The sequence below is a fragment of the Arvicanthis niloticus genome, chromosome 9, assembly GCF_011762505.2.
Source record: "Arvicanthis niloticus isolate mArvNil1 chromosome 9, mArvNil1.pat.X, whole genome shotgun sequence".
Lineage (NCBI taxonomy): Eukaryota > Metazoa > Chordata > Mammalia > Rodentia > Muridae > Arvicanthis > Arvicanthis niloticus.
Window position 1 is genome coordinate 69,486,165 of NC_047666.1, and position 22,808 is coordinate 69,508,972.

The 22,808-nt window shown below is 35.2% G+C and overlaps 2 pseudogenes; both read right to left on the reverse strand.

Moving 5' to 3' along the window:
* Positions 1-912: 912 nt before the first annotated feature.
* Positions 913-10,708, reverse strand: LOC117715769 (taste receptor type 2 member 8-like; annotated as a pseudogene).
* A 5,335-nt stretch (positions 10,709-16,043) lies between these two features.
* Positions 16,044-16,976, reverse strand: LOC117714785 (taste receptor type 2 member 125-like; annotated as a pseudogene).
* Positions 16,977-22,808: the final 5,832 nt, after the last annotated feature.

A 22,808-nucleotide genomic window follows, 5' to 3' on the forward strand; every position in this document is an offset into this window, starting at 1 on the left:
GCCATTGTAAGTTTTATCTATCATCCTACTACCATGTAAGTAATTTACCTATATTTTCTGCAACATTAAAAATTGATATACTGAGTTTATGCTAAGAAATTATATGATTTCTTTGGAACATCATCTAAAATAGCTTGCAAAAATGATTCTCCAAATTCATACTGCTACAATTAATAAATAATGTCATAAAACACTTTAAAATTTGCTGATTTGTATTTTAACTTTAGCTCTGCTTTATCTGCCTCATAATATATTTTCTTCCAGGTGTTGGAATGAACCAATTTATTTCCACAGTTTAGGCAATGAGTAATGAGAGGCCAACTGTATTTTGTGAAAATTAATCATCCTTATTGTGAAGGTTAATTAATCTGTGTTCAGAGTGGGTTTTCTGTTTTTTTTTTCCTTCTTTTGAAACATTCTCTTATTTCTCTGTAGTAGCTGTCTTCAGTGAGTTCATGTCTGTGTTCTAATGACTCCATAGAACATTGGTTATTTTTCATCCAAGTTCTTTATCTTGATTTTACATTTCTTATGTACTTATTCCAATAGATTCTGGGATTTTCTAGATTGTCTCCTCACTCCCTACTCTTGTCAGCTGCATGTTTCCATTAACTCTCCTGACCCTCTGAGTGTCTCTCCTGTTTCCCCCATATGTGATCCTGCACCCATTTCCCTTTACCCTCCCCTCTCCATCTATGTTCCTCTTTTCCTCTGCATCCTGGGATTATTTTGTTTCCCCCTTCTAAGTTGGATTGAAGCATCCTTTTCTATTTGTTTTAAAGATGACTGGATTTAGCCAACAATTCTCAATAGTATGTTAAGGACAAAATGACAGAAAAGATGATCTAAAAATAAATATATCCCTCCTCTTTATTTCTTCTTCCTTTTTTTCTTACCTTAGAAAACCATCAGCTATATTGAACGTACATACTGAAACAAAGGATAACCTTCACTATGACACATCAGCTTTCTCAATACACACTGAAAAGCTCATTTCAATTTGCTGTTTCATAAAACCAGAAGAAAAAAAATAGATAAATACAGAAATGTTAGGATATAAGGGAAATTTTGTGTAACTGCATTGCCAAGAATGGAGTGTGCTAACAAAAGCACAGTGTTGCTGATATAATATATGATGAAGAACAAGAAAAGTGAAATCATAGTTTTCATAGCTCTTATGTGTGCTTCTGTGCTTGTGTCCTTGATATATATACTCTGTAGTTTCATCCTCCTAAGGTGGCTCCACGAAGAGAAGATTAAAAGGAGAAATGATGTCAGAGACACTACAAAAATGAAAATGAAAATCACATTGTAGAGGCTATGGTAGACTAAGAAACCATCTTGAGAATCTTAAAAAGTAATGATGCAATTTGTTCCAATTCTGTCTATTTGTAGATAAAATTATTATCCATTATTTTCATAAAAATGAGAAATAGGAAGAAATAGATGATTGTGCCTAGAACAATAGCCAGAAGCACCTTATGAATTCTCTGTTTAATCCAGAAAAAAATGGATTAGAAAGGTTAACTATCTTGAACAAGTAGAAAACACTGATGCAGGTGGTACAAGCTGTGCATAAATATTTGGATCCTGTCCAAGACAAGGTCAAAACATATTTGTAAATTCTTAGAGTAAAATAATGTCTTGTAGAATTTCCTGAAAGAGGCACCTGCAATTGATGCCCACAGTACACACATTCTAGAGATGGCCAACCAAGTGAGAATAAAATCAATTACAGAGATTTTTACAGGTCTTGAACCAAGTAGTACTGTTTATCAAGACAATAAATCCATTTCCCAAAGTTCCCATTATGAATTCTACAACAGATATGATAACAACCAAAATCTCCTGTAGGCTTGATCTGTCTTTTAATAGGCAGTCTCCATCTTAGTTCATTATGGCCAAATGGATCCCAGCTACATTGGTGTATATGTGTGAATCCAAATATCAAATGGGCAGTGAATGCTTCTGGAAAACCCTAAACATATTCTCCCAATTGAGTTCCCAGTTAAATTACAAAGTTTGCACCCATTTTTCTTGAGTAAATCAACAACTGTCAAGGATGTTATTTTGTTCTCTGCTAGGTTTTATAATGTTTATATTTTAAATTTCAAACTTGCACAGGAATTTGAATATTTATTTGCTAAAATGTAAATACTGATACATTTTCTAACATTATCCTTTGCATGATATTTATTCACTTTGACATGTTTTTGCATCTGATACATTCATCATTAATTCTGCTATGAGACCTGAGCAAAAATCCAGAAAATGATTCATATCACTTGATTTTATAATTAGGGTTTATCCTTGTTATGAGTCTTATAAATGCACATTATTTAGTAACAATAAGCTTAACATAATAAAAGATGACTATTTTATGTTTTAACACTCTTTTTAATTGCTTTTATGTTGTGATAAATATTTACCTTGCCAAAACTCAACCTAAGAAAGAAAGGGTTTGTTTTGCTTTCTAGTCCTGAAAGGATACAGGCCATTATGGAGGAAAGACTGGCAGCACAAGAAAAAGGCTGGCCTAATAGTCAGAAACAGCAATCTAATCACTGACAAGAGTAGAAGAAAGAAGACACCTTCTCCTCCTCCCACCAAGCTGTGGTTGGCACCTGGCAAAATTCACATTATATTTTTTACTGTACATATTTCTTACAATTAAGTATGATTTATTAACATTCTTCTGCATAAAACTATATTAAGACACAAACTTGACGTATACCACAGTGAACCAAGGTTTGAAAAGTGATTTTCTGAAACAGACTTTGGTCAAAATTTAATATTAAAAAACTACATAGAAAATCCAATCTTCTCTTGTAAACTGAATTTGCTATAGAATATGTTGACTTATTGATGAGGACTAAGGCCACAAAGGTCTCTTGTCTGACCCACTGCAGCACAGAATGGCAGGCCTGTCTCAGTTTACTACTTCCCAGAATCAGGACACAGGAGGAACAGCAGGAAAGCTGTGAGAGTAGCCTTTACCACCTTTAAGACCCTCACCCTAGCTACCTGGAATTCAGTCTTCCACTACCAGACTGCAGATGAAGATGTAGAACTCTCAGCTCTGCCTGCATCATGCCTGCCTAGATGCTGCCCTGCTCCCACCTTGAACATGATAGATTGAACCTTTGAGCCCATAAGCCAGCTCAATTAGATGTTGTCCTTTATAAGTCTTGTCTTGATCATGGTGTCTGTTCACAGCAGTAAGATCCTAACTAAAACAGGTAGACAGAAAGAAATAAAGCTTAAGAAAGATTACAGTCATTTGCACAGCCTTTATGTGTGCCGTGTTTCTGATGTCTCTGCACCCTTTGGCATTGTGTTGCATGCTCTTCACATGTCTCCACAGGAGAAGATGGCCATGAGAGAAGCTGTTAGGAACACAGTGAAAAGAATGATTATAAACATAAAGCTTTCAAATAAGATAAACCCAAAGAACTGTGGGAAAGTCCTTACAGTAGAAGTGTAAGATGTGTTTCTTTTAAATTAATCAGTAATGGTATTAATGCTGGTGTTTATTATTTGGTATTTATTAACAAATGGAGCAGATTATAACACTCCATGGAAACCACTTTTTAAAAAAATCTCCACTTAAGGTAGAGGAACATAGAGTTAGAGAATCAGCTATCTTGAGAAAATAAAAGATGATGAAATGATTGGTCACTGTCCAGATAATATAAATAATTCTTAAGATATATCTGCCACTTAAAGAAGCTGAACAAACTACAGAAAGCCACCAGTTTAGGGACACCGTCTAAAGCACAATGTTTCTAGACATGGCCAGGGCAGCGAGGATTTGATCAACTAAAAGATCTTTCCTCACTTGACCAAGTCCATGCTGTTTACTGCAGCTATGAACTTATCCCCCAAACTTGCAACTATAAATTCCATAATGAAAATTATTAAAAGTATGATCATTAGCTCCAGACTCATTCTCAAGTAAATGTCCAAATGCCAGTTTCCATGGCTGATTTCTTCGAATTTATCTAAAATAATGCAAATGTCTGATTCATAAAAATTCATTAATATTCTCAATCTTTAAGAAAAGACACCACAAAGCAGCAAAGGACTTATTTTGTAGATTATTTTAACAGATAACCTGTACTCCATATATACATTCTGTGTCCTAGCAACAGTAGCTCAATCTTTTATCACAGATGATGATGACAGATTCTAGAAGTGTTTCAAGTAAATAAATATAGGCACATTTGCAAGTCTGTTAGCTTACTCCCAGTGACTGCATAGCTAACCTGACCTCTAGTTTTTCAGGCTTTAACACTACTATGTCTGACTATCTAATATTCTCCTCTCTGAGCAATAAGCCATGTAAAGCTATTGCTTTGAACTTATAATGAATTTATAGAATAAACACTTCTTTGAACTTGTAATCTACATGCTATGGTAACTCTCCTTTGTGTAACATTTTACATATGAGGTCATTCTTCTTATATAGAAGACTTTTGCCTAAAATGCTATAAAAAGCTGAAAGCAAAAACAAAGGTTCCATGTAGGCCTTTTCTATTTCATCCAATGTGTATATGCCTGACATACTGTCTGCTTTCCTTTTTCTCTGGCTCATGAAGAGTTAATGAACTCTGGCCAAAGAGAGGTCACTGACCCAAAAAGGAAAGAATCCAAGCATTTGACTAAGTTCATTTTTCTCTTCTTAGTCTCCTGGTGCTATCACCAAAAGTCAGTTGCTAGAAGACATCAGGTTTTGGACCCAGAGTAGCAAATGAGAGTTAAATGGCTTCTGTTCTGCAGAAAACTAAAAGGTTAGACCATCATCCAACACTGTGTGCCAACTCAGTATATGAAATCAGGGTGGTACCCTGGAATGTACCTGCTTAGTAATGCAATTTATGCATAATACATTTGATTATGTTTTTATAGTCTAAGACCAAAGCCAGTAGCATTGATTTCTGCTGAGGCCTCTTCTGGTTTACCCAGCAACCATCTTTCCATAGGCCCTTCCTTGGTGTATGCCTATGGCACACACAGACTCTTGAGTTCTCTCCTCATCTCAAAGGGACAGCATTGTTATTGGACTAAAACCCCATCCTTACAATCCCAATGAATATTAATTACCATCCTCAAGGTTCTACCTTTAAGACACATTAGTGATTAAATGATAACCTTAAAATTTTGGAATAAAGTATTTCATTTTATAATAGAGTTTCTGAAGTGGCTATAGTATTAACAATTAATGAAATTCATCCCTATTTTCTGTGCCTAACATTCAGCAACCCATAATCCCACTGTCAGATATTAAAGGGTACACTGACTTCTACTTCTATAATATACAAATAAATAAACAAATTTATTGCATGTTTGTTTGTATTATTTTCTCCTTTGGTTTTCAGGGTTTATACTCCAAAAGTCCTAACAAATACAAAGTCCAAGATGGTGCCTCTGTCCAAAGTTTCTGTGCACAGATTGCCTTTGAATGCTTGGAAATTAGGTCTGTCACTGTAATGTATGCATGTTACTCAATTTTCTTTCTCTGTTCACATTAACTAATATTTCACATTATTTCCCATATGTTCTGTGCACATGAACATGTATGTATGTATCTATGTATGTACATATGTATGTATGTATACATGTATTCATCCTGTCACAAACACATCTACACCCACCAGTAAGAGTTGAATCAAAATTGCTTTGATTTCACTTTAATAATTCAATATTCAACTTATATTATGCATCTACCTCATGTTAAAAGTTATGTTAAGGGTCAAGAAATAATTTAACAATGGTTTTGTGTTTATAATTTAGGTATTATATGGAGGCATTTAGTCACCTTGAACATTGCTATCTGAACCTGTGAAAGCAGGAAGACAACTCTGCTCTCATGTAAAACAGACATTGAAATGAATCAACACAACAAAACTGCAAAGATATTCCTCATTCACTATCTTGTCCTTCCCTAGATTGAATGATGTTCAGATTTGATTCTTTTCTCCTTATTTCCTAGCAGTGTCTGCTCTACAACCCACACAAAAGACAACAAAGTAGATATAGAAAAGTGCTTTCTGGTTAAGGTGGAAGCTAGTATATAATCTAAGGTACAGCTGATTCTCTTTGGTAACTGAAGAATAAGCAAAGGACAGGTAAAAGGAAAGCAACAACAGTAGCCTCAGCAGGCTAGGCAACAAAGGTTAGTTGTAGGCTAGTAAAGTGAATTACTCACTTTAGAGAGCTATGCAAAAAAAAAAAATCTGTTTTGTTTTGAAATGCTGAACCTACTTCAGCCATCTGATGCAGTATTGACCAACGAGTGAATGCAATATGTCTTGAAATATTGTTACCAGTGTCCATATCTTGCTTAGAGGGTTGGCACTATAGTTCATAGGGTTCATAGATAAAAATGTTGCTTCCTTATCCCCCCAGAAACCTGGATGGCATCCTGCATTATCATTAAACCTACTAACAGTGAGCAGCTTCTAGTTCAATTGTATCTTGACTTAGCCAGTCTTACAACGAATCTGTGTGGTGTTTTCAGCAACACAGTTTTATCTCCTAGTTCTAGTGGGCAACCAAACGGAATAGCAAAAGTCAGTACTGTCTGTGGGGCATGGGAGGGTTCTCTGAGCTCATAAAAATATATTTCATTCTTGCAATTGGAATTTCTATGGCAAACAATGGTTTCTAAGGTTTATATTACATAACAATGCATGATACTGACAAGAAACAGCTTCATCTTGGAGAGCGGGTTCTGAGGAAGTGGTGTTTAGTAGCACTAAAATGGAGAAAAATGACTGGAAGTCAATGAAGTGGTGCAAGCTTACAACTCTGTAGTCTCCTTGAGACAGATTTCTAGATAGCACTCTACTTGAGACTGGTCTGTGCTTAAGGTAGCTCTCTTGTCAAGATAGTTCTCTGCTTGAGTTAGCTCTTGGGATTTCCAACCAAATTCAGAAAACCTGCTAGAAAAATTTCTTGTGTTTTCCAACCAAAGTCAGAATATCTAATAGTAAAATTTCTTGGGTTTTCTGACAAAAGTCGGAAAGACCATCGGAGAGATTCCCAAAATAAATTGCAATAGCTCTCTACACAGCTCATCTCTGGCAGATCAAATCCCAGTCTTTTAGTTACATATCAATGCAATCATTTACCTAAGTTCCCTTTTGCCTATCCCACAAATCAGCATTTTTTATTATTATTGGTTTTTTTGATTCTTAGAAAAACACACTGAGTACATTTTTTTTCAAATATAGCAAATGAATCAGAGATCTTTTGTAAGCACAAGCAATAAGCTAACTGGGTGGGATTCAACTCTGAGATCACCACTTCTATCATGCCTAGACTTAAACTTGCTTTGTCCCAGACTGACCTTACACTTGGAAATCTGACTTTTGTAAGTACAAACAGTAAGTTTAGTTGGATAGGATCTTGCACTGAGATCACCATTCCTCCATCTCTTTATCTTCTTCCTTAATATCTTTCTGATTCTCTCTCTTTCTGATTCTCTCTCTCTCTCTCTCTCTCTCTCTCTCTCTCTCTCTCTCTCTCTATATATATATATATATATATATATATATATGAATGTTATAGGCATCACTGTGTGTTAGTAGTGAACTATATTATATTGTGACTACATTATCATTAATTGAATTATATTACATTCACATTATGAAATAATTATACTACCCTAGTATATTTTCTCATATAAAAATACATACATTTTCTTTTTTACTATGGATTAAAATATATTAAAAATGACTCAAGAATTGGTACTTTTGCTCAGAATTTCTTTAGGTCTTTGTGGTATTTTATGCTTTAAAATTATGTGATTTTTATGAACATAGTGGAGCATATGTCCTTGTTATATCTTGGAGCATCTTCTGGGTATATGTCCAGGAGTGGTATAGCTGGGCTCTTAGGTAGTGCTATGTCCAATTTTCTGAGGAACCGCCAGACTGATTTCCAGAGTGGTTGTACCTTGTTGGGCATAGGTGGGAGAGGAGATCTTTGGTCTCATGAAGGCTGAACACTAAGTGGGTGAGGGAATTCGAGGGTTGGGAAGTAGGAGTGGGGGGGTAGGTGGGGGCACACCCTCATAGAAGGAGGAGGAGGGGGGATGGGATAAGGGGTTCCTGGGTGGTAGATAAGGTAAGGGGATAAAATTTGAAATGTAAATATAATATCCAATTAAAAAGGAAAAATAATGTGAAAAATTATGTGATTTTTTTTAAATTCATAGTTCTATCAAATCTTTTGATTTGACATTTTATTTTACATTTCTTTTCAATATCTCCTCATTTCAAGATGGAACTATGTCCTTGTTTTGACTAGATTTATTCCTCAGCTAGAATTATTCTTCAATATATTAAATTTTGAGACTATTTTTTAATTTTGCTCTTTTTTATTTTTTCAGCTTGATGGATTCCCTTTTCATTAATACATATATATAATATATATATATATATATATATATATATATATATATATATATATATTCCTAAATACATAAAAGAAGTCTACTCAGGCTGTATAATGTTATTTGTACAGATATCTCTATGGGTGACCATTTGGTATTTAATAACAAGTTGATATGCTCTTCCCTGGACAAGACTAATTCTCCCATTCTCAGCATTTCTTGGTTGCCTATAGTTCTTTGCATAGGGTTGAGGCATTATTGCCTTCTTTGGTTTATTTTAGAATGTGTTTACTGTTGTCATTGCTCAGTTCATGTTAGGGCAGTAATGTTGGTGACTCTTTATGAGTGTGGCTTCTGACATTACCAGAAACCACAATCTCATAGACATCTCATTGTCGTCTGGCTCTTACAGTCTTTCTGAGCCCTCATGAACAAAGATTTCTGTGTATAGGTAAGAAGTGGTTTTCAAGTTTTTATATGCTAACTTTTCACCCTGTTGCTGGGATGAATATGGAGAAAAATATGGGAATAACAATCAGTTTCATATTTAGCAGAAGATACACCATATCTTGCTTATGAGTCATTTGAATTTATAAAAGTTTCCATTCTTAGCCAACATATTAACTGCCAAGAAATTAAAATCAAGGTTTGTTTAACTTTTTGCTTACCAAAATCAGAAAAAAATAATTGTCTTATGGGATAAAGCATGAAGGTTGTTGAGCAGAACAAGAACATTTAAATGACAACTTATTCCCTTGAAATTGATGTAATTACAGGCAGAGAGCAAGAGAAGGGGAGACACTTGCATCTCCTATCCTTCATTGGCAATGTATTGAGATCTTGAGGATTTTTGTTATGCATCTACATCTCCTTGGGATTCTTACATTAGCCATAATGTAAAGTAGAACACTAATCAGGAATAAAATGAGAGGTATATTTTCCTAGAGTAGACATATCCATACCTTTGCCTTTTTGAAGAATTTTCAGTGTTCTTCAGTTGTATCACCATGCCACTTTCACTATATTTGCTGCCATAAGATCAAATAAACCAGTCGTTCTTAGCCTTCCTAATGCTACAACCCTTAAAATCATATCGTCATATTATTATGACCCAAAATCACAAAATTATTTTGTTGCTACATAATTGATGTAATTTTGCTACTGTTAATCATAATGTAAATATTTGAAATGCAGAATATCTGATATATGACCCCCAATGACAGTCCCAAGAATCCCAGCAGTATTAGAATAACTAAATGACTCTCATATCTCAGTGGAATAAAATACAGTTAGTAAATTAGCTATCTTCAACTTGCATTGCTGAAAATAATAGGAAGGCATGCATCAATAAAGGTGCATCAAGTGATCACTGCTCAAGTGACAACAGTAGTACTTCTTACAAATTTTTATGAATATATTAATTTTCTAATACGATGAGAAAAATCTGGAGAAATACAAGTGAGAAAAATCTGATGAATAGCCATTTTATTCTTGCCACTAAATGTACTTCACTAATGCTCTGAACTCAATGTCAAAAATTCAAGAAGTGATTTGTGCATGACTAGGATTATAGTGGTGAGTTAATTTAGAATGAAATAAAAGTTTTCAAGCCTAATTTCTTGGTTTTGGCATATTTTTTGACTAAATTTTTTACTCGTGTCTGGTTTTTAGATAGATTGATGTCCACTGAAATTTATTTGCTGCGACCAATGCCAATCAGAAATGCTATACAGTACTAAATGAGGAGTTTTGTGGCATTTTGTATGAAAGAAATATGGTCATTCCCTGAACAGTACAAAGTAAGTCGCAATAGTGTATTTTTTTTTATAGGAAGAAATCCTTCAGAGATAAATGGAAGTTATGTTGAATCCTTACTTGCTAGTATGGAAATGAGGATGTATTCTCTTGCATGATTTTGCACATTTTTGACTTGCTTATGTTCTACAGGATTTGGTTTTATCAAGTTTGCATGACAGCTAGTAAAATGTTTAAATCTAATACAACCATTCAAAGGGAATGATAGCCAGGGCCACATCATCATATAAAGTTCTTCTACTTTTGTTGAATTATAACTCCAGAAACTAAAGTAAACTGTTTCTCAAAATGTTTTTAACCCATAAACTCTCAGTAATAATCTACAAAGAGAAAGGTCAGAGATGAAATTCTCGAAGTGAGCATTCACTGGTTACTCCTAGCAATAGCCAGCTGTGTTACGGAAAAAAAAAAAAAAGAAAAAAGAAAACTTTCCAATTTCCTTCTCATTACTTACTCTGTTGTATGGGCCTGATCTTACCTCACAGCTTCTACCATGTTGCTGTTTTTCATTCTGTCTGTATGCCTGTGTGTCTATGGCATTATTATCTCTTCCAGCCAATTTTATATAAAAAGGACGATCTGTGTCAATGTCTCACTTAAACACAAACATTACATTTTTCAGATAAATACTTAAATCAATAGATGACACTAAATTATGTGAGGATTACATGTATGCTTTTTTTTTTTTACCAGCTAGACTCTATTTTAGCAAAAACATTGGAGAAATTGAGTTTTAAGCAAATTGTTTCTAAATTTTAAACAGTATTCTTTTCAAAACCTTTATTTTCCCTATGAACCTTGGGAAAATTTAATCTTTTCTATAAGTGGGTGCTGATATCTAATACATAATGGTAACTTTATTCCTTATAAGTGACTAACATAGTTATATCCATTCATTGCTACTTTACCCATGTTGTTTGGTTTCTGAAAAATATCAACAAGAGTATAAGATGAAATATTATTCTACATGTATCCATGAAATCTCACTCTCCTCCACCCCGCAGGATTCAGGGAAGTCTCCAGAAGAGGAGGCATAAAGAATTTAAGAATCAGAGAGTTGAAGGAAGACATTGCAAAACCTAATCTTTCTAGACACAACAGGACAGATGCATGTATAACCAAATAAAAACTGTAGCAGCATACACAGTGCCTGTGCAGGTTTGAGACCAATGGGGCTCTAGAGTTTGAGGAAATGTCGATACATGTCTCTGTCTGTAACCCAGAAGCCATCTTCAACTGACAATCACTTACAAATGAAACATCAGTTGTCAGTCTGAGAACAGTGTCCCCAATGGGGTTTCCAGTGGAGGAATTAAGAGAAAGGACTGAAGGAGCTGAAAGGGTTTGCAACCCTATAGGAAGAACAATAATATCAACCAACCAGACCTCCCAGAGCTCACAGGGACTAAGTTATTAGCCAAGGAGTACACAAGGAGGAAACCATGGTTCCAGTTACATATGTAGCAGAGGATGGCCTTGTTGTGCATCAGTGGGAGAAGAGGCCCTTGGTCCTGTGAAGGCTTGATGCCCCAGTGTAGGGGAATTTTAGGGAGGGGAGGAAGGAGTGGGTGGGTGGATGGGGAAACACCTTCATAGAAGCAGGGGTTAGGGGATGGAATAGGTGGTTTTGGGCTGAGGTGAGGAACCAGGAAAGTGGATAACATTTGAATGAAATATCAAATTAAAAAGAAATTTTAAAAAATCAGATTTTTTTCCAATGCTCTTTGTTTTCACTTGGGAAAACAAAATCTCTTAAAAATAGCATTTGTACCAGAAATAAATATGCAACACAAAATGAATTAAAAACTTTGTCCTTTTTTTTTTTTTTTTTTTTTTTTTTTGCATTCTGCAACAGCATTTAAAAAAAAACTATAAAGGCAATTTTTCAAATATATTATGGCTTCCATTTTTCTGTTTTTACGTGATTCCTGTGTGCACAAACATGTATGTCTCTGCAAATATCTGTGTTTCTTATAGGTTTTTGTTTGTCATTCTTCTTTTCTTTATTGTTCTAGTCCTATTTTTTTATTTTATTGTATTGTAATTTATTTTATTATTATTATTCCTTAAATTTCTGTGTTTTTTATCAAGAGACAGAAAGTGTGTGAATTCAGATGGAAGGGGCAGTGAAGAGGAACTGGAAAGAGAAGAAAAGAAACTAAAATCAGATTATATTAAATAAAAAATATTTAAATAAAAGACAAAGTAAAATATTATCCCATAATTTCTGAAATAAAATTAAAATCAACTCTGCAAAAAAGAACAAACTAACAAACAAAATCTATGAACAACCACATTTTAAGGAACATTTCAAAGATTAAATCCAATCTTTCAGACACTGATTTCTTTTTTAATTGAAAATAATGTTTTCATATAATATATTCTCAACAAGATTTTTCTGTTCTGGTTTCTCACAGTTACTTCCCATCTCCCCATGCATCCAACTCTCTACCTTCTTTCTCTTTCTCTTTAGAAAAGAAACAGGCCAATAAGCAAACACAAAAACAAAGTACATAGAAAAAATGAAAAAGCATAAGAATTACATAAACAAATACATACATGTATGAATATGTGCATGTGTTTACTTTTATTGGATATTTTATGTATTTATATTTTAAATGTTATCCCCTTACTCGGTTTTCCCTCTGGAGGTCTCTTCTCCTATTCTCCCTCCCCCTGCTTCTATGAGGGTACCCTCTCCCACCCACCCACTCCCACCCACCAGCTCCCACCTCACCACCCTGGCATTCCCCTACACTGGGGAATTGAGCCTTCACAAGGCCAAGTGCTTCTCTCTGCTCCATACTTTTTCTCCGTATTTTCTCCTGTGAATATGTTCCCCCTTTTAAGAAGTACTGAAGCATCCATACTTTGGTCTTCCTTCTTGAGCTTCATGTGGTCTGTGAATTATATCCTGGATATTTCAAACTTTTGGACTAATAACCACTTCTCAGTGAGTTCCTACCATGTATGCTCTTTTGTGAATGGGTTACCTCACTCAAGATGTTATTTTCAAGTTCCATCCATTTGCCTGTGAATTTCATTGACGCCATTGTTTTTAATAGCTGAGTAGTACTCCATTGTGTAATTGTACAACATTTTCTGTATTCATTCCTCTCTTTAAGGACATCTGGGTTCTTTCCAGCTTCTGGCTATTATAAATAAGGCTGGTATGAACACAGTGAAGCATGTGTCCTTATTACATGTTGGAGCATCTTCTGGGTATATCCCCAGGAGTGGTATAGCTGAGTTCTTGGGTAGTACTATGTATAATTTTCTGAAAAACCAACAGACTGATTTCCAGAGTGGTTGTGCCTACTTACAACCCCAACAGTAATGCAGGAGTGTTCCTCTTTCTCCATATCCTTTCCAGTATCTGTCGTTACCTGAGGTTTTGATCTTGGCCTATCTGGCTAGTGTGAGGTGGAATCTCATGTATCTTATATGTAATTTTCACAGTTCCTCTGCATACACAGTTGGGTTTTTATTATCTTAATTTCCCAGATTTCCACCATCTGTGTGTCTGTGCCCATAACTTCTTGCCTTGCATTATGGGAATCTGTGTGTTTCTGGCCATATGTCTGCCCCTTACCCTACTTAAATGTGAATGAGATGAAGCAGAGAATAGTTCCCTGATGGCTAAGGGTGTTGAACATTTCTTTAGGTGCTTCTCGACCATTCAAATTTCCTAAGTTGAGAAATCTCTGTTTTGCTCTGTTACCCATTTTTCAAATAAGGTTATTTGGTTCTCTGGAGTATAACTTCTTGAGTTCTTTGTATTTATTGAATATTGGTCCACTATCTGATGTAGGATTGGTATCTCTAACATGCTAGGATCACAGAAATATGCTATTATGCCTGATTTTATGCAGTACTGGATGTACTGAGTCGTTTTTTTTTTTTAACTTGACACAAGCTGAAAGCACCTGAGTGACAGAAGCTCAACTTTTTAAATTCCTCTATGAAATTGTGCTGTGCCCAAGCCTGTAGGGCATTTTTTAAACTAGTGGCTGACATTGGAGGGCCCAGTTCATTTGTGGGTGGTGCCATCTCAGGGCTGGGCATTCTGTTTCCTATATGAAAATGAACTTCAGATATTCTGTGTTGGCATCACAGGCTAATCAAACTATGGCAACAAAGGTAGTAAACAGTCATCCTCCGCTGCCTCCGTAACAGCTCCTGCCTACAGGTTCCTGCCCTGCTTGAGTTTCCTTCCTCCTTGGGTTACTGCTCTGAATTTCTACATTGATAAAATATTGGAATTTAAGCCAAATCAACTCCTTCCTCACCAAATTGCTTTGGTCATAGTATTTTATCATAGCAATAGTAACTCTAAGACAATCAGGAGATCAAACTCAGAGCTTCATACTTTCTATGATAGCACTCTATCAACTAAACCACATTCTCTACTTTGTAACTTCAGTCTTTTGTACTGAAAAAATATTAATTTAATTGCTTAGAACACAGTTTATGGGTGACCAATTACTGCTACATTTTAAGCAACTTTAAAATATGGATCCATTCTTTTTCACTATTGGAGTTATTAAGGAAAGTATTTCTAAAGCAATGTTTGATTACTTTGGGGGGTAAATATTACATTTTATTATTTTGTATATAATTTCTGAACTTCAATTTTCCTCTTTGTCAAATTTATTCTAATATAAACGTATATGAACACTTATATTAATTCATTAGATTAATACAGACTACATATATTAAGGAAATGCATTTGTATGCAACAGTTAACATTTATTACCATATTTAATCAATGGAGAGATAACTACACAAGTATCCTAGCAAATAAGAATACATATTTGCTAACTATTAACAAATATTTCATTGCAAAAGATAAGCATTTAAACTTAACAAGTGTTTGTCTCAAAGTGTGAATCAGCTTTTTACTAACTAGGAAGGCTCGAAGAAACTTTAATTTAGAAAGAGAGACGATATTATCACAATTACTTGATGTTTTGAATTTTGAGCCATTTAATTATGCAAGTAGCTTCACTAAAATAATAGAAAATAACTAGAAAGAAGAAATAAAGTAAATAACCTAAAACATTATAAATAGTCATATGCAAGTGATATAATATCCTAACTATAAAAGACAAGAAAGTTATGTTAAAAAAAAAACGACAGGAACATGCATGCTCTTGAGGATTTTGCTAATTTTAGTAACCATAATCCACTGCAGAAACATCTAATATTTCTGTTATACATTGAAGACATTATAAATTTTGAAGCAAAATATATAATAAAATATTTATAGGATGATTTACTGATAATAAGTCTGGATATGTACTGTACTCTCCCCCCCATGAGCAGGACTGAGAGACCTTGGTTGCCACAGCAAGGTCAAGTGACGGGATCTAGGTGGAGTTACCCACCTTGGCTACCCGGAACAAAGCAGAACTGCCCCTGGGCTTGCCTTGAGACATCTCTGGCCGAGACCTGGAACGGACTATGGTTTATCCCACCCATCTGAAACCAGGAGGGGTTGTGGGTTGGGTCTTCCCCTTTAAATTGAGAGCTGAACATTAAAGCTTGGGGCCTTGATCAGAGAACTTTGTCTTGGCCTCATCTCTTCTCGCCCTCCTTCCCCTTTCATTCCCAGCCCCCCTTTCAGGTGAATCCAGTTGACTTGTGGCTGCCGGCGGCTACAATGTACCACTAAGGTTGAAATATATTTGGACAGGTCTATCTGAACAATTATCTGTAAAATTCAGAAAGTAAAGACTAGAAAATATATAAAAGGCTCAAATTTAGAAATTCAATGATTTCTTATGAACCTATGCCCCTCTAGAATATGCAAGGTGATGCATAGACTGGTCTATGAATCCAAGGTTTTCACACGATTGCACCAATGCTGCAGCTACTGCAATACTGAAAACAAGTCCTGTCTCAGCTTACTATGTCTCAAAATGAAAATACAAGAGTGGATGGAAGGAAAAATCGTACAGTAACCTTTGCAAACAGAAAAGTCAGATTTTCATCCATTTCAAATGTTGAAACTTCCACAACTAGAGACAGAACGAAAGTAGCATAAAATAAGAGGAAGGCGACCACAGTCTCCAGGGCTGTGATGTGGGCCATGGTTCTGACATCTCTGCATCCTTTGGTGTAGTAGTGTATCTTTCTTACATGGTTCCTAAGGGAGAAGATTAGGAGGAGGAAAGCCATCAAGGATACACCAAAGGGTACTAATGTAAACATTAAACTTGGAACTAAAAGAAACCTGGAAAACCCTGAAAAACTGTTTGAACTCAAATCATTAGATACATTTCTTTTGGTTTCATAAATCCAGGCATCAATATGCTTGAATCCAAAAAAAATTGTTCAAAAACAAAAGGATCATGGATAGCAGCAGTGTCACAAAAACCACCCTTTTAACTCTCCGCTTAAGGTAGGGGAAAAGAGAGTTAGAGAAAATGGCTATCTTGAAAAGATAAAAGATACTGAGGCTGGTAGCAAACCACATGCTAAAATGAATGCTTATATTCCAGGCTGTATGAGTCAGTCTTAATGTATTTCTAGTCATCAATAATGGTGATTGTATAAATACAAATGCATCTAGAAACAGAATCCATATCAGAGTAAATCTGGAGATGACCAGAGCAGTGAGGACCTGATCCGCTGAAGAGAACTGTTTTCTCTTTAGTGAGTCCATGCAGTGTACCAGAGCTATGAATCCATTCCCCAGATTTCCAATGAAGAACTCCAAAATAAAAATGATTGTCAGTATGCTATGTAGAACAGTACACATTCTTTAGGTGACTTCAAAGTCAGTTTTCCTTGGTGAATATTTTTTTGGTGCATTTTACTAAAATTCAGAAATATTCTGTATTTTAAAAATGTACATATACAGCATTAAAATAGAAAAACGAAGATTTACATGTAATTTACTTCTTGGTTTTATCATGAAAATCTTGCATTTTTCCTCCAACTTGGCTGAATTCTTCCAGGTTCTCTCTGCATGACATGTCAATCCATAACTGGTGAAGGAAATACTGAATATCAATGTACTGACAAGCAAATAAATTTGCACATTTTGCCACTTCTTCCCTTGTCTGTGCAGGTAAACTTGTTACTTTGTTTTGGGGAATCAGCATTACAAAATCAAAATTTATTGGATCTTTTGGTACAATATATGTTGTCTAATAATACTTCATTACTTACAAATTCTGAATATTGAAAAAACTATTATTTATATATATTATGTATATATTACAAATGCTGAATAATGCAATATATTTGATAGTGATATGTACAAAGATATGCATACTCAGTCTCCAGTTCCAAACAAAACACACACACACACACACACACACACACACACACACACACACACACACACACACACTTCTATTAACCACACTTTGAACAACATCTTTGATTGCACTAACTCTGCTTTTCACCAACTGTTACACTTTGGCTTCGTGTTTAACACTGTTTAGTGGTTAAGTAATTGTGTAAGAAAGCATCCCCATGTATGCTACAGTCTTAAATGAAGATTCTTGACAATGGAATAAATGCTTTTCAGGGTAGAAGACGGTGTTGAGACTTTTGGTTACTTGTGGAAAATGATGTCTTGAATATAAAATGCTAAATTACAGTGCATTTTAAAGCACACTAGATAATGACATTATTTTGAGAAGAGGTGGAATTTTCCAGTTTGGGCTGAGTCAGAGGATAAAGATCTGGGACTACATATCTTGTTCCCCAACACTTTCTATTTCTCTTCATAATCTCTGTCCTTCGTGAAATGAGCTGCTTGTTATCACTACATTTCCTTCCATAAATTCATGTTGTTTTAAGTTCACAGCAATGGATTCAGTTAACCATGGACTGTACCTTCTTATACTGTCTCAGCTGTTTTCCTCTGTAGTTTTCATAGCAACCAACTAGTGAATGCAGACAATGTGTAAGCACAAAATTGGCAGTTATGGCATCTTTAGACTTTTGATTGTTTGATCAGCCCAAATGAAACCCTATACACAAGTAAAACAGTTGGTTGTTATGTTTAATCCCATACAGAATGCCAGGTTGTAGTTATGCATTCCAGAAGTTTCAGTTAGCTTTTTCTCATTGTAAAAGACTCTTAAGTGCTGGGATCCTTTGCAAACTGTCAAACTTGTCCACTAATGAAGGGCCAGGCCTTTGTTCACAGATGACACTAGGGATTATAACATCCTTCACTTTATTGTTTGATCCTGTTTTAGGAGTTTTCAAGAGGAAAATGGAAACAAATGCTAAAAGAAAGCTATAGTCCACTAGGATTTGGGGGAAAGTGTATTTGTTTTTGGGGGTTTTTTGTTTTGTTTTTGTTTGTTTGTTTGTTTTTTTGTTTGTTTTTTGGGCTTTTTTTTTTTTTTTTTTGCTTCGTGACTATTTATCTTGTATTTATTTTAAAACATAAAGATTCAACAGCAAAATACCCAGTGTCCAGCAAGCTCCATTTGGGTCAGTTGACTCTAACAACTTTTTGGAGTGTATTGTTGGTTGTACTGAGTAGAATTTTGCTTAAATGGTTTCTGATTAGCTGAGCAATTTCATTTGGTAGCATGAGATTCCTCAAAGGTAGCTAAATATTTAATCTTTTATTCATTCAGCAATATTATTTGGCTATTTATTTCATGAGCTATTTTATTTTAGGTACTAGAAGTCCACACTGAAAAATTTACTTAACTGTTCTCGTTTTGTCTGCACCGGGCTACAGGGGATAAAGAAACAAAAACATGGATTCCATGTCAAATTGACAAGTACATATAAAACTTAAAATTTCAGAGCACCCTCATTTTTGAAGACAAATCACTAGTATGACTATGCTCTCCCTCTACCCTTCTTCCCTCTCCCTCCTTTTCCCTCTCCTGTTTCTCTCTCACTTCCCTATTTTATACAAGGTTTCAGGAAGAAAAAATTTACAAAATACTCTCTTTTTTATCCATGCAATCATTGTTTTGATTTTTAAAAGAAGTGATTTAATGTCACTTGACAAGACCATATTCAGCAATTTTCATAAATTTTTTTATGAATATTTTACAGTAACTAAAAGATTAGAATATTTTGATCTTAACTTTAAAGGACATATCTCTAACAAAGATAAATGAGCTCTTTTCCTCAGGGGTTTTAGACATAGCTTAGTGGTTTCAGATGACTAACAAAGAAGAATGTTGCTTCTTCCACTGAGGCTAGACAAGGCCCCATTAGATGAAAGGGATACAAAAGCATGCAATGTGGTCAGATACAGGCCGAAAGGCCCTGTGTTCACTTTAGGAGTTCTGCATGAAGACATAACTATTCAACTGCTACATATGTTCATAAGGCTTAGGTCCAACTTTTTCATGCTCTCTGTTTGACAGTCCAGTATCTATGAGTCCCATAGGTCCAGGTTAGTTGACTATGTAGGTTTTCCTGTGATATCCTTGACCCTTCTGGTTCCCTCATTCCTTCTTCCTTGTCTTCCACAGGATTCTACAAACTTCCATTCACTGTTGGGCTGTGGGTATCTGCATTAGCTTCCAACAGTTACCAAGTTGTCATGTATCACAGAATATCATCAATAGTGTCAGGGGTAGGCTCACTCTTATGGCATGGATCTCAAGCCAGGCCAGTTATTTGTTAGGCAATTTCCTCTATTTATGCTCCATCTTTACTCCTGCACATCTTATAGGCAAGAGAAGTTGTAGGTCAAAGATTGTGTGATACATTGTTGTCTCAATCCTTCCATTACAAGTCTGACCTGGTTACAGGTTACACTCTTATTTGCCAGCATGCAAATAATCAAATATATAGTTCATGGTTTTAAAAAAATTCCTCTTGCTCAAATTTCTCCATAATTTATATGTATCCATGAAACTTATTTGCTATTTAAAAATGTAGGTCCATAAGTATACTCATTCTGGGGTATTTTTTTCTTATATATCTCATAGAATAGATACCTATTTGATGAATGTAGTCCACCTATGGAATATGAAAATGGCACATAAAACAGCTAATGGACCAGAACCTAAGTTGTAATCTATGAAAGTATTGCACATGGGACAAGATTGTAAGGAAGCCACATTGGCCTACCTGTGGATTATAGCACTTTCAATTTTGTAGGTGCTATCTGTCTATAATCAAACATAACTGTGTAAAAGTTTGAATTCAAATGGAAAGCAGACATGTGGGTAAGGCTAGTGTATTATCCTTTGATTTGGCAGTAAATTGGATAAATCAGAGAATGAGATCAAGTTATCAACTTGCTATTTTTACAGACTGCATGAGGATGAGGAAAGGAGTAAAATTAGAAACATTGCTAATAAACTTCCAGAATCTTTTTGATCTGCTATATTCCCAAATATGCATTATGATTTTCTGAGCAACTACACTCCTCTAAAGAAAGTCGTTGACAATGTTTACAAGTTGAAATCTCTCTCTTTTGTTATCTTCTGGGAGTGTCAGAGGGTAATCTTGGTGAGATTTAGGACAGCCTAGGAGAACAACTGTTGGGTATGACTGTGAGGGTCTTTCCAAAGAGTTTGACTGAAATGAGAAGGCCCACCCAAATGTCAGTGGAGTCTTTCCATGGGCTGAGTTCATAAAATAAAGAAAAGAAAGCAACAGCAGTCACCAGTATTCCTCACCTATGGCAGTTCTCACTACCCTGCCTGACCACCATTATAAACTGCCCCCGCAGTCCACATGTAAAAATAACATCCTTCTTCCTTAAGATTCTTTAATTGTTGGATAATTTGTCACAGCAGTAGTAAAAATGACTATTATGAGATTTTTGTCCCATATTCCCATTTTAATTCTTTCATTTTATTTTATTTCTTTAAATTTTCAGGGTGACAAATAGGTTTTCAGCTTGATATTTGTTAAACGAATAAATTTGTCTAGACACACTTTTAGCACTTCTATTGCAAATAAGTTGGAGTTAGCTTCATTTGTTTTTTGTTTGTTTGTTTGTTTGTTTGTTTCTGGTATTCAAATTAAATTCCATTTATTCAGGTATCTCCTTGTATCATAATAAGCATATGTTTTTATTAGCTTTTCTTAGTAAATTATTGTGAAATATATCTAGAGATTCAATTTTTTTATTTTAGTTTTTAATAGTGTGTGTGTATGTGTGTATATGTACATTGCACACATGTGAATGTGCAGACAAATGCATGTAGAAATCTGAAAAAAACCTGAGTGTTATCTTCTGTTATTATGTGCTTTTTTTTACTTTAAGGCAGGGTCTCTTCCCGTTCCTGAGTCTTGTTGTTTCGGCCATACTAACTGCCCAACTATCTCTCAGGATTTGACTCTATCTTCTCTCAGTGTCTGGATCATAGGTAGATACAGCTATGCCTGGCATTTTATATGGGTGATGGTTACTTAGGCAGTAAACAAACATCTGGCCTATCCTCCTACAATCTCAGTAACTATGTTGGCTCAAGATAGTTAATTTGAACAATAGTACTTTTATCCACTTAGAAGAGAGGGATTACCAAATGATTTTTGTGATTTAGAATGTTGGAAATTCTTAGACTATTTTGTCTGTTTGCTTCACCTCACTGATGTCAGGTATTTTGGAGGGAAGTGGAAATGATGAATTAACTCAATGTTGGAGAAAATAAATATATGCTATTGGTAGTAACTTCTCCTCTGAACTAACCTTTGGTTGTCCCTAGATTTTAGACTTGGACAAAAGTTCTTTCTTCTTTTCCATTTTGTGACCATGGTAAACATATATGCAGAGTACAGTAAAGGATGTATTTAATGGAATGTCTGTGAAAAATATGCTTATTCTCTAAACATCTCACAAAACTATATAACTTATTACATTTCCATAGGAGGGAATTCTTTCAACTTGATTTTGGTATAAGCTGAACACTTACTTGTTGGCATGTAAATGAAGCTGTGATCCCCTGAATGGTTTGCAAGTTTTTGCCTCCTCATCACATAACACATGAGTCCAGTTTGTATGCCACTGGGAGAGGTTGTCTGGAATATTTTGTTTGGATATAATAGGAAGTTCAGTAAACAAACATAAATATAGGGATAACAGGAAGAAATGTAATTGAGGAAAGAAACTAGAATGGGAGGGAACCATACATGAAACCAGGCCTGGACCCTGGAATTAGCTTTTTCTGACAGAGAGAATTAAAGCCAGGGTAAAAGGCATAACAAATTATATAAACATGTGCTAGACTTAGGAACAAGGACCTCCTGTTTTTACCACTAGTCTCATGTCAACTACATAAACAAATCAGAATTATCTGAAAGAGAGAAAATTAATTGAGAAAATGCATCCATAAGATCCAGCTTTTTCTTAATTAGTCACTGATGATGGAGGGTCCAGCCCACTGTTGGTTTTGTCATCCATCCATGAGCTAGTGGTTTTGAGTTCTATAAGAAGCTGACTGAGAAAGTTATGGGAAGCCAACTAGTAAGCAGCACTCTTCCATGGTCTCTGCTTCAACTCTGCTTCCTGGTTCCTGCCCTCTTTGAGTTCCTGTCTTAACATCTTTTGGAGGTAGATGGCAATGTGGAAGTATAAGCTGAATAAACCTTATCCTTCCAAATTGCTTTTCAGTCATGGTGTTTGAAGCACTAGAAATTGTAA